At 38.2% G+C, this 12,430-nt stretch overlaps 1 protein-coding gene across 4 annotated transcripts in view; it reads left to right on the forward strand.

Annotated features, from left to right (window-relative positions):
- The first annotated feature begins 2,628 nt into the window (after positions 1-2,628).
- Positions 2,629-12,430, forward strand: part of TENM4 (teneurin transmembrane protein 4) — a 2,707,421-nt gene continuing 2,697,619 nt past the window's right edge. The window contains exon 1 of one of the 4 annotated variants that reach the window (XM_070274304.1): positions 2,629-3,021. The gene's annotated coding sequence lies outside the window, so the exon portion shown is untranslated. Of the gene's footprint in view, positions 3,081-12,430 lie in introns of all 4 variants that reach the window. The other 3 variants (XM_070274303.1, XM_070274305.1, XM_070274306.1) reach the window with 3 other exon arrangements.

The raw sequence follows: 12,430 nt of genomic DNA on the forward strand, positions 1-12,430 counted from the left end.
AGATGATCTTGGGACATCTTATCTTTCCAGAAAGTTAAAATAAAAAATTTTAAAAAATTAAAAAGTGCTAAAACATTATGTGGCATATTCTAAAGACCTGGGAACCACCAGAAAGGGCTCCCATCGACAAATCTGGGAGCATTAAAAGAATTAAGCACAGTAGGGAATTATAGATCATTGGAAAAAACAGTATTCCACGAATTTTTTCTGATAAACGTGGGACAGAGGGAAATGGTGGAGAAGGAGGATTCCTGCTAATAGCAGGAAACATGATGTGCTATGGATGTGGAGAGTGTTGGAGTCAGAACATTAGTATTTTGCAATCAAATTATCAATGGATGTAAATATAAAGGAAAATTTTGATGGATGCAAGGTGCATGGCCTTAAAGTATTTTTCCACAGATTGCTTCATAGTTACAAGGGGGAAAACAATAATTAGAGAATGTAGAAACAGGAAAAAAAAAACAAAATTGGGTGATCAAAATTTACAGAACCCGTGAGGGGCAGACGGACCTTGCATGCCTTCAGATATGATACTGAGAACACATCAATTATACAATATTCCAACTGAGAATGCACAACCTGAATCTAATCATTAGGAAATATAAGATAAATTTGAAATTGGAAACAATCTATTAAGAAAAAAAGATGACTGGGCCAGCCCCACTAGCCTAGTGGCTAAGTTTGGTGTGCTCTCCTTCAAGGCCCAGGTTCAGTTCCTGGGCGCAGAGCTACACCACTCATCTGTCAGTGGCCATGTTGTCACCACGGTTCACATGCAAAAAGAGGAAGATTGACAACAGATGTTAGCTCAGGGTGAATCCTCCTCAGCAAAAAGAGGAGTATTAGCAATAGATGTTAGCTCAGGGTGAATCTTCCTCAGGAAAAAAAAAAAAAAAAAAGAGGGAAATGAATTCTTAAAAAGTATCATAAAAGCAAAACAACAGCTATGGAATTTCCAGATTAAAGGAGGCCAAAAAGATGTGACAACTAAAAGCAATAGTTGATCCTAGATTGGACACTTTCCTAGAGAGAAAAATGCTGTAAAGGACATTATTAGTTCAAGCGACAAATTGACAAATGGCTAATAAATTAGATTAAGCTTATATTAGTGTTAAATTTACTTGAGTTGATAAAAGTACTTGATTATATAGAGAAATATCATTACCCTTATAAAATGTACACTGAAATGACGAGTAAAGGGGCATGGCATATATATATTATCCTCAATGGCTCAAATCTCTCTCTCTTTGTCTAACTATAGATCAAATGATAGAGCAGATACAATAAACACTAACAATAAATAAATCTAAGCCAAGGGCATATAGGTGTTTTATATTATTTTTATTCTTGCAACTTTTCCGTATGTTTGAAGTTACTCCCAAATAAAAAGTTTTTAAAAGTTAAATACTTTCCATAGTTCCATAAATTAATAAAAATGAGCTCTGAAAAGGTTATTAGCCACTGACTTTCCTGTTCTGCGTCTTGCTGTCCTAACATGCAAAATGGGGGTAATACTATTATCTACCTTATGATGTTGTTATGAGGATTAAAAATATTAATACATACGTGATGCCTAGAAGGTGCCTGGTAAGTAGTAGGCACTCAATCAATATTCCATTTCATCGAGCGTGTGTTGTGGTGGTGGCAGTAATGGTCATTGCTGTCATCATCATGGTAGACCAAAGCCTGGGGATCAAAGGACTCTATGACAGATCTCAGACTAATGCCAAGGATCATGGTTCCCATTTCTGCTGTTTTCCACTGCGTGGCATTTTTTGATCTGAGTCTGGTCTAATATTGCTAGTGGTAGACCCTAATTTGAGAGAAGATAACTTCAGCCTTAGTTTTCCAGCCTTGTTGCAGAGACAGGACATAAAGAGTACACGTTCATTGGCAAGTTGTCTTCCAACTTTTCAGAGGGGTTGGTTCTAGAATCTGAAGTCACAGGGAATAGTGCAGAGTTTGGCAATAAACCTTTCCAATATTATTTATTATTTATATACCCTGAAAAGTCTCCTTTCTTTCTCAAAGAGCCTTCCATGTTTTTTGTGGCATTTTCTAAAAAAAAATCTCTGGGCTTACAATTAACCCTTTACACCTTCAAAGCATTTTCGTGGACGCTTTAAATGATTCACTCATCGCCCAGGGCTTTCCTCATACTTGGCATTGGATTAAAGTTTAAGGGAAACCTAGGTTGGATTTGAATTCAGATTCTGCCTCTCGTCCCAAACGTTTCTACTATGACATGGAATTCCTGATTTTGAAAGTTGTTTATTAGTTTAAACCACCACAATTTGATTATTATGAATCCAAGTCTGCATCTGATAGATTTCTGTGAAATAAATATTTTGAATTGGCTTCTATCCTGCCTAGGGAAACAACCTGAAAAGTTTGAACTTAGGGACCCATCAGTTAGACTCGATGCTCAAAACATAGGGGCTTGAAGGGGGGAAAATAATCAATTCTAGGTATAAAACGTTGAGTAGAGAGATCTTTTCGTTTTTTAAATTCAGTGCATATGAGGGAAGCCCTCTTCTCTATGTAAGGCTGATCCCATCTCCTTTCTTTGATTGATTGCTAAATCTATTGATGAGGGAGCTGTTCAGCCAGAATCCCCGGCAGCAAGGTCAGTGGACGCATTCCTGAGCGGGGAGGCTGGGGTCTGTGCAGGAGCCTCCTCCCGGCATGAACATTTTGAGTATGCAGAACACATCTGCTCAGCCCGGAGCCGGCAGTTAGTGCATACACACACACACACACACACACACCAGCGCTTTCCCCTCAAGTGAGGCGGCATTAGCAACTGCAGTCCCAGCCTCTTCGGCTGAGGCACCAGCGGCCACTGCCTGATTTGTTGGAGCAGCGCTGGAGCCCAGTTTCCGAGGGACCTGGGAACACGCTGCTGTCACAGCCAGTGGCAGACAGCCACTTCTTCCCCGCTGCTTCCCTAGCCCTGGCCAGAGGGCATCCTCTTCCAAAAGCCGGTCAGCCTGGGGAGGAGGTTGCTCCGTGAGGAAGGTAAGACTGCCTCCCAGTCGCTCTCTCCTAACGCCAGCTGTCTCACAGTCCACTTTCAGGTAGGCGCTTGCAATTTCTTGTTTTTAGGTATCGGAAAACCTTCTCCGTCATCGCATTTACTTTAACTGACAAAGTCTCTTTCGCTATAGGAAGCAGAACGCCAAGGGTTTGATAGTTCACAAATGATTTTTCTGATTAAAGTTTTGATGCAGATGATAACTCTCCTTCTCTCTCCCCACCCTTATTAATGTTCCACAAATGTGAAACTCAGCTTCAGGTTTTCACTCACAGACATCTCAGCATTTGGAGTGCCTGCCGTTCCGACCTTTTGAGTTAGTTGACAATTGTTATGCAACTCTGCCTGTGTAATTTAAAGAACTTTAAATATTCTCTTCTTCGGTTGTGAAAAACATACCTCTGTCTTCTTAAATAAGAGCCAAATGACTCAAACTCTTCCTCAGCATTTCACATTCGGTAATATAGACAGGAGGGAAAGTTGCTGAATCACAGAAGTTTAATATTCATGCAAATTGCTGTATTTGTCAGAGAAAGCCAGGAAGCAAATGTCTTTTCATCTTTTTGAGCTCATATGCGTATCTGGATAATGTGGGTTTGAAGAGGGGAAGTTTCTGGTTGAGATAAGTCTGTCTGCTGCAGTAAGGTGGGTAAACTGATTATTTGTTATGGTAGAGGATTAACTGGAAATTTCTTCTGCTTCAATGAGCTAGATCCTAGGATGCATTCTTAGCTGACAAATCTCTTTGTAAAACTCCAAACAAACGATTTGTTGATTTGAGCCTCCTTGCTCTAATAATGTTAACCTGCATATGTTATTGCCCCCAACATTTCTTGTCTGTGCATGTTTTCTTAGCTAAAATTCTAAGCAAAATAATAATAATAATAATAATAGAGAAAAATTTGAGCAACTTTTTATCATCCTCATCCCTTAATATTCCTTTCAATTATTTCATGCACATCATCTCACAAAAAATTCCATGGGGGGATGATAGTCATAGTTTAGCCAATTGAGTTGAAATGATCCTAAGGAAAGAGTTTTCTAGAAGACATGCATTCTATATGCCAGTCAGGCTCATGGTGCCTCTGAGTTGTTACTGAGTTTAAAAGTGAGGTTTTGAAGGAATTTGTGGTAAGCAGTGAGTTAATCAGAAGACGCAGGTTTTTGTGACTGTTTTTACAGGCAGCACTTTGTGCACTGCTCTTGTAAAAGTTAGTGTCTTTTTTCATTACCCTTCTGGGAAGTGCCTCCAAGCCATAGCGTGTCTTGATGGCGTGCCTGTCTTGATGTGGATGAGGTCAGTTCTGATGTGGGAGCATGGCACACGACACTAGGCAGATCTAGGTTTATGCTTGAAAGTCACGGCATCACTTGGGGTCAGGAATTTTCAAGCTCAGCCAGCCAGGTACCTTCTCCTCTAATAACTCTAGGGACCCTCAGAGCAAAAAGACCATGTGTGTGGTGCTTTCTGTCTGTTGGCCCTTTGGAAGGCAGAGGAAAGAAAGAAGAGTTGCCTTCTTCACTTGTCATTAATGTTTGATGCAACCAATCCCTCTGCAGTGTTCAATAGAGACTTTCAGTCCATGACAAATATTTAACATATATTTTGTGTCACTGCTTTCATCTCTCATATTATCTATGGTTTCTCCATTGGCTGCTCTTAAAATAATTTGGCAAAGTATATTCTACTGTCTGCTATACAGTAACACATACATCAAGAAAGCAAAACTTTACTTTTTGCTACTTCACACTTTGATTCATATTAAAACTTGGAATAAACCTGCTCATATGACTTTCTCCATGGTGCTGTGGCAGCTGATGGCTCAGCCTAAGGTATTAGTGTTGCTCCTGGTAAAATCAGGAGATCAGAAGCAGCAAGGAAGATAGAGGGCACATAATTCTTTCTTTTGATGTCGGGTGGGTGGTGTGTACTTGGAATGGAATCTTGGAGAGAGAGAGAACACACTTTTTGTTTTTCTTTGCCAATGGTGACCAATTCAGCAAGCAACCTAAGAGATCCATAGATGTTCTCTTAACCAGGCCTCTGGGTGAAAGGTAATTTAACTCAGTTATTGAGCTCTCTTTCTCGTTCTTGGTCTCCCTCACTCTACGTTCTCCCTGATGTCGATTTGTGATGTCAGCTGCTTGCACATTATGGATAGCCATTCTGAGCTGTCTTTGCTGAGAGAGAATCAATTTCATTTTATTTGGAGCCAGGGGTGATGACTTCTCTGTCACTATGCTGGCTCCTTGTCACCAGCCTTCTTAATTTTGCAACACTTTTTTTCTCCTCTACATTTGATGGCTTTTCTTGGGTAACTTGGTAAATTGCTATTTGGGGGGATTTTTTACAATTAAGGCAAAGGATGAATACTACAGACTGGATCAAAAAAGCAGGTTAATGTTCAGTACTGTGATATCACACACACTTCAATTCTCGGCAATCAATGGGGTGAGATTGATGGTGCAGTCCGCAGACGTTTCCACACATGCATGGTGACTTTACGGACCTATGCTGACCAAGGCAAAAGGAAAAGAGAAAAATACAAGAAAAACTTTATAAGCTTTCATAAAATGCAAACAGGTGCTGACTACCAAGAAAACCACATAGTTATACTCACAAGTTGATTTTCCCCAAATTGCCTTGGATTATACAGTAGCTCTAACAATGGCATATTGTATGCACCCTTCAGGGCTGTACTGAGTGATGGCTGTAAATTAGAATGAAGAGAAGAAAATGCTTTACGGTTTCAATATTGAGGAGAATTAGGATCCAGATGGTAATGCTTTTTATAGCAATACATTGGATGGTGTTGCAAGCTTCTGTGGCTACTGCCCTATTATATTCTCCCTGCTGAAATGCAGTTTGGCAGAGAAATTGATTGCACAGAGCCATCTTGCACACCTAAGAAAGTGAACTTCCTCTCCATGTTAAATTTTCCATCTTTGCTGGCTTATTTCTATTTCCCTAATCCTTCTTTTTTCTTCCCCTCAGATTCCAAATTCAATCAAAAGTAAATAATGTGGTTTGTGGTTATTGTTGCTTTAGTTTTAAGGTGATGTTTTCTTTCCTCTCTCTCACTCTTTTTCTTTGCCCCAGGTATCTTTCTCACATTTTGAGTGCATCTGAAAAGTATATGAGACTGTTTGGACATGGATGCAGAATGGTTATTAGACAGCCTTCCATCCGGCTTTCTAAATGTCTCTAGTCTAAGACCAACTCTTCTAATTATCCTGTCTCTGTAAAGACAATTCTGATGAGAACTGATGGGGGAGCACCTCGCTTGTTTCCTTGTTCAAGACTTTAAGTTTGCTTTGAAGGGGTCATTTTTCTCCTTTCTGTACTCTCTGGTGAGAATCTCACCACGTCCAACCTCTGGGGCCACAGTGACATCTCTATTCAGGCGTAGATATAAAGAGTGAGCCACCTAGTGGTCATGAAGAGTAACTTTAATATTCTTAGCTGAGCCTTCCAAGTCGACGACAGGGCATTGCTAATTTTCTGTTATATTACAAAGGGGTGTTGGTTTTCCGAAGGCTTCCTCTAACGGTATTTTCTGCTTCCCAAATCAATTGTTAGTCACAAGTACAAATTTCTTCACTTTATGCCTGACTTTTATTGCCTGATATAGCCTGTCTCTTTCACCTCAAATTTTTGCTTTTTGTGTGCATATATTTTTTAAAAAATATGTCTATGTTATTGTTTGTGTATTCAATAATACATATTTTATACATATGTTATACAGATTAAAGTATCAAGATACTTCAATAAAGAAAAAACTTCATAAAGAAAGCCATAAAATGACATGTTTCCTCGGGGTACTTATACTGCATTTCAAATAGCTTATATATAAAAATAGTTTAATATATCTACATGTTGGTGCTTGAGGCAGTATTTATATATGTGTGAATGTAAACATATGAAGAGAATACAAAAGAAAGTAAATAAATAAATATAGATAGGTAGATACGGGTAAATGCACGCCTTTGTTCTAGATCAAAATAGAGCTGTTAGGTGTTCTTTCCTATGCCTTTTTTCAGACTCTAATCCAGCTAATCACCTACCAGACTACAACAGCCTGAGCCTTGTTTGCTTATTCCTCTTGAGCACAGCTCTCTCTGTCTTTCAGGTCAGCACTGGCCTTAGTGTAGGGGGCATATCTCTGGCTGGAAACAACTCTTTGGAAGGATTGTGGCTAAGGGCATGCCTTTGGGAAATGGAGTTCTCTAAATATATACTGTGAGTGTGGAGGTGTTGTGCAAATAAAGGACACGATCATTCCAGGTGATTATTTCCAATTTGGAAGAATCGGGGTCAGAAAGGGGAGATCCAGTTAAATCAAGATTTGCTTTAATTGTTTTTTACTCTATCAAAAAGAAAAACAAATTTGAGAAGTGGAACGGCAGGTCATTCGGTTAATTCTTGAATGCATTATTTAAAGAGCATGCTGGCTAGGATCAAGGGGTAGCTCTGCTTTCCAGGTCTTAAATTCAGTCTCCGTTTAGGCAGCCCCCGTCTTATCAATGCTGTTCTCCAGCTGCTCTTACTCATTTAGGCACATAGCCAGTATAAACCAATAACTCTTTGCACCTTTTTAAAAAATAGCAGAAAAACATTATTTTGACAGTTGCTTTTCCAAGTATGTTACCTACAGCTTGAAGTATGACTACAAACAGAAATGAATAATTGTTGATGTGATCTCAAGAAGTTATCATGTAATGCTCCACTTGTTTGAGACCTAAATGGTGAAAAGAAGTTCAGGTGTCTTATTCCATTATTGCCCTTGAAGTAGAATCAGGTATAATAAAATCATTCTATTCGTCAGCAGCCAGCTCCCATATCATTTCGAGGAAATAGAAAAAGTGCATTAAAATAGTTTTAATATAACAAGTAAAAATCTTGAGTATTCAAATCTTCAGATAATTCCCACTAAATGTTGTGTTCCTGAAAATTAGTACAAGTGTATGCTTAAACAGTGACAAAGTTCAATGTAAAATTTTATGTTGATATTTTTGGACTGTAAATATTGCTTACTTGGGGGACATATGAAATTAAAGATGAATAGTTAAAAGAAAAGTTTATTGTTCATCTCTGAATTTTCATTTGCGAGTTCCTGTGTATGTGACAGGGACGGGAGTACAGTCTTGATTGGGATTTAGCTTGGTTTTCACAAGCAAATGTTCCTCTCCCTGTAGGTCTGTAAGCTAGACCTCAGTGAGATGAGTTACTAGATGCATGCAGATCTGTAAGCGTTTTAATATATTTCAAGTTGATGGCTAGCAAGCAACACAATTATTCTCTCATAAAAAAATTGGGTAAAAAGGAATAAAGAGCCCTTAATTTCACATGGCTTTAGGATATGAGGCATTGAAGAGACAGCGAGTCCCCGCCCCACCCCCACCGTCAGTCTCCTTCCCTCCATGCCTCTTTTCTTTTCTTTTTCTTTTTTTCCCTACCAAGCCAACATACTTATTTGACCTCCTAGTTTTCCATTTAAGGATCTAAAAATCCCCAGTCAACATTCACTCTCTCAATTGTGATGCATTCAGTTAATTATTTTCCACAGTGTCCTTTAAACATATGTAAATTAGACTTTTGATGAACTGGAATATTTTACAGATTCTCTGCATAAATCACACTAAGTTGAAAAAAAAACAACGTGTTTGAGGAGCCGGATATTTTTGGACCTTTCTCATTTGCTTCAGAGACTGAGGACATCTCGGTGTTGCTGCCTTCAAGTCTATGCCTTCAGGGGCTGGCAGGCTGCACATTTGTCAGAGAGATATATTCCTCAGTTTATCTCTAGCTTTAAAGAAAGCTTATCATGTGCCTACTATGTGTCAATTGAAGCTGTGAGTGAGCAGGTGTAGTAATACAAACTCTCCAGTTTTCTAGGCTAGTTTTCCGAGGTAGTGTTTATTTATGAATATATTGATGTATTTGCTTTAATAGTAATATTTATTTTCATCATTATTGTTTAGTTACAAGCAAGAATTTAAAAAACCATCCCACTCGTCTATCTTCGCAATAGTCCAAAATAAAGTATTCTGAAACTGATAATTGTCCCATTGAATATTCAAGTAATAAGATAGTGCTTAATCATTCTAAATAAAATGTGTCATTTAGAATAACTCAATTGTCTTACCTACTGTGGCACCAAAGATTGTCAGGTCATCCTTTTATATTAATTTATATATTTCAAATACCTAGCAACAGTGACTATGTCATATACCCTAGGTTTCTTTAATTTAGACTGAATGTTTCCAATTCATTATTTGTTCCTTGTAATGACTTTTTTTGGATCCCCTATTATCACTGGTGTTTGAATCCCTTACAACAATGAAAACACAACCTTCCCAATACAAAAAGGAAAATAATATTCCCAGTGCTGCTTCGCATTCTAGGTATTTTGCATTAAAGTGATTGACTATAAATGGTTGTTTGGTAAGCTGAAACAGTCTTGACTTGAGGGGATTTTGTGTCAATAGCTTTCTCAGTAGCCTCAAGCATGCCCACATAATGGTGAACTGAATATTCTCCCTGATTCAGGGGATCTGGTGTAGGGTACCTAAGGAAGTACCAATCTTCAGCTTGGGACTTGAGAAATAAACTTAATCAGCTAAGGAGAACCAGAAAATGCCCTACCTGTTTACACACCCACCATTTTGCATGTGTGTGTCCATCTTAAAACTCTAGAGTGGCGTCATCTTGTACACAAGGATGAGAATCTCACATGCGACTCTTTCTGACGTCACTGACCACCTTGGCCCCCTTGTCCAGGTGTTCTTGTGGTCAACACAGATTTCATATTTGTAGTAAAGTGTGACTGATGTGTCTCCGATCTTCTGGACTCTCCTTACCTTTGGTTTCTGTTCAACTAATTGAGCACATCCTCCAACCACAGTTTTAGGTAAAAAAGGAAAACTACTGAGAAGAACATTAAAAGGACATACTCTCCCAGTTAAACAGAGACAGCAACTCTCATTTACCTTTTGGGATGAAAAAAAAAGACAGAGATTTAAGTAACAATTGCAATTTTGCCTGTGTTAACATTGCTGAGAAAAATCACTTTTCAACATTTAAAATCCTTTCTATATTTTCTGCCTTATAACTTAGAGGAGAATAAGAATAGGATTTAACTTTCTCGCGCATATAACCATTTACTGTACACACGAATTTTACAGATATTTTCTGTGTATGTCTCCACCGCAAATTTCTTGAGGTTAAGGGCTTTTCACATAGATCAATGTTATCAAAACCTTCACAATCATTAAAATTACCTGACATGCTTTTAAAAAAAGTAATGATAGCTTTCCATTAATCTCTCATGGAGACTATTGTCATTTAGCGATTCTGGGATGGTGCATAAGAATTTGTGTTTTTAGTTACCAATTCGTATAATCACAATCACAGAAGTTTGGCAAACCGTGAGATAGATCTTTGTGTGTTCCATTGCTACTTGCACATAGTAGGCACATAATTTTTTTGTATAACTAAATTTCATCTTATTGGACCCAACGTGCTGCGACCTTTTTAAACCTTGAATCTGTGATCTGACCCAACTAGCTTAGCCACTCAGCCTTGTGTCATCGATGAATTTACCAGTGAGTTTTCTATGTCTTATGCATTTGCATGTATGACCCTGAACAGGATGGAGTGCAACAACCTGCCAATGACCTCTAGTTTGGCACTGAAGCAATGATTCACATTAATTGTCATCAGTGCTTAAACTAAAAATCCATCTAACTATGCATCCTTTATTCTACATGCTTTCATTCTCTTGGTAAGGATCTATGTCAATTGAGACTTCATCAAATCTTTAATGAAATTACTGTCTCTTAAAATAATTCCTTAGTAAAGTGATTCAATTAAAAAAAGTTTTGTTGGCATGACTTCTTGTAAACCTATATAGGCTTCTAATAATCATTACTTCTTTTTTGAAATCTTTACAGACTGTATGCATGATGATCTATTATCGAATTTTCTTGGGTGGATGATAAACTTACAAATTTACTTTTTCTTATCATCAGTCTTTGGCAGACTCTCCTATTCTCCGGGATTTTTGAATAATTACCAAGAGCAGTTTTTCTGTCACACCTGATGAACACCTTTGCATAGGTATATGTTCTGTAACTATATTCCTATGTCTTATGGATTTTAATCCTGGCTGGAATCCTACGTTTGTGTTGCCATTTACAGTATGAATGGATACTTGCTTTTTTTACTGAAAGCAAAAATTCATGGGATAATTTTGCTTCTCTCAGTTTTTATTAAAAATTATATCACTGTGGGCCCAGCCCCATGGCCGAGTGATTAAGTTGGTGCATTCTGCCTCAGCAGCCCAAAGTTTCACCTGTTGGGATCCTGAGCGCGGACCTAGCACCACTCACCAAGCAACACTGAGGTAGCGTCCCACATAGCAGAGCCAGAAGGACGTACAACTAGAATATGTAACTGTGTACTGGGGGGCTTTGGGGAGAAGAAGGAAAAAATATATCACTAGCCCAAGACAACAAACTCCTCTCTTCCATATTCTTGTTTTTGTTGCAAATATGCATAAATTATCTTCTTCTATTATTTTAACATTTTTAGGGATCTCAGCTCAGTCTGGATTTTAGCTTTATGAAAAAACTTATATAGGTAATTTTATACATTTAAATCTTTTTTATTAATTTCAAAATCTGCATGGGGGCTGGCCCAGTGGTTAAGTGCCACATTCTGCTTCGGTGGCCCCAGGTTTGCAGGTTTGGATCCTGGGTGCAGACATGGCACCACTTGGCAAGCCATGCTGTGGCAGGTGTCTCACATGTAAAGTAGAGGAACATGGGCACGGATATTAGCTCAGGGCCAGTTTTCCTCAGCAAAAAGAGGAGGATTGGCAGCAGATGTTGGCTCAGGGCTAATCTTCCTCAAAAAAAAAAAAAAAAAATCTGCATGGGTACTAAAAAATTGGACTTACGCCATCCAGAAGTCCTTTGAGCACTTGACCTGACATTAGTCAAGACCACAGAATAAGTAGCTTTAGGAAACCTTGATATGAAAACTCTGTTTGATGAATATAGTATTATTTTATGCAAAGTTGGGAACATTATATCATTGCTACTCAGTGAGTTCAAAACTTGACTCTTATTTGCCTCTGACATTTTGCATTTGAGAATGCATTTAAGAAGACGTCTTGAGACATAATCAGAATTGGTCAGGAAAAAGAAACAGTGAAAGGTGAAATCATAACCATCCACAAAATAATAAAAATCACAGTATATTGCCAATTGGTAAAAGTTACATTTTGAGAGGTTTTTTTTTTAAATAAAATCATCCAAGTGAGAGTTGGCTAATATTCAGATTCATTAAAAAAAATCAACCTAGAAACACTAATTATGAATTGCAGGATT

Source organism: Equus caballus, chromosome 7 (genome assembly GCF_041296265.1).
Source record: "Equus caballus isolate H_3958 breed thoroughbred chromosome 7, TB-T2T, whole genome shotgun sequence".
Taxonomy (NCBI): Eukaryota; Metazoa; Chordata; class Mammalia; order Perissodactyla; family Equidae; genus Equus; species Equus caballus.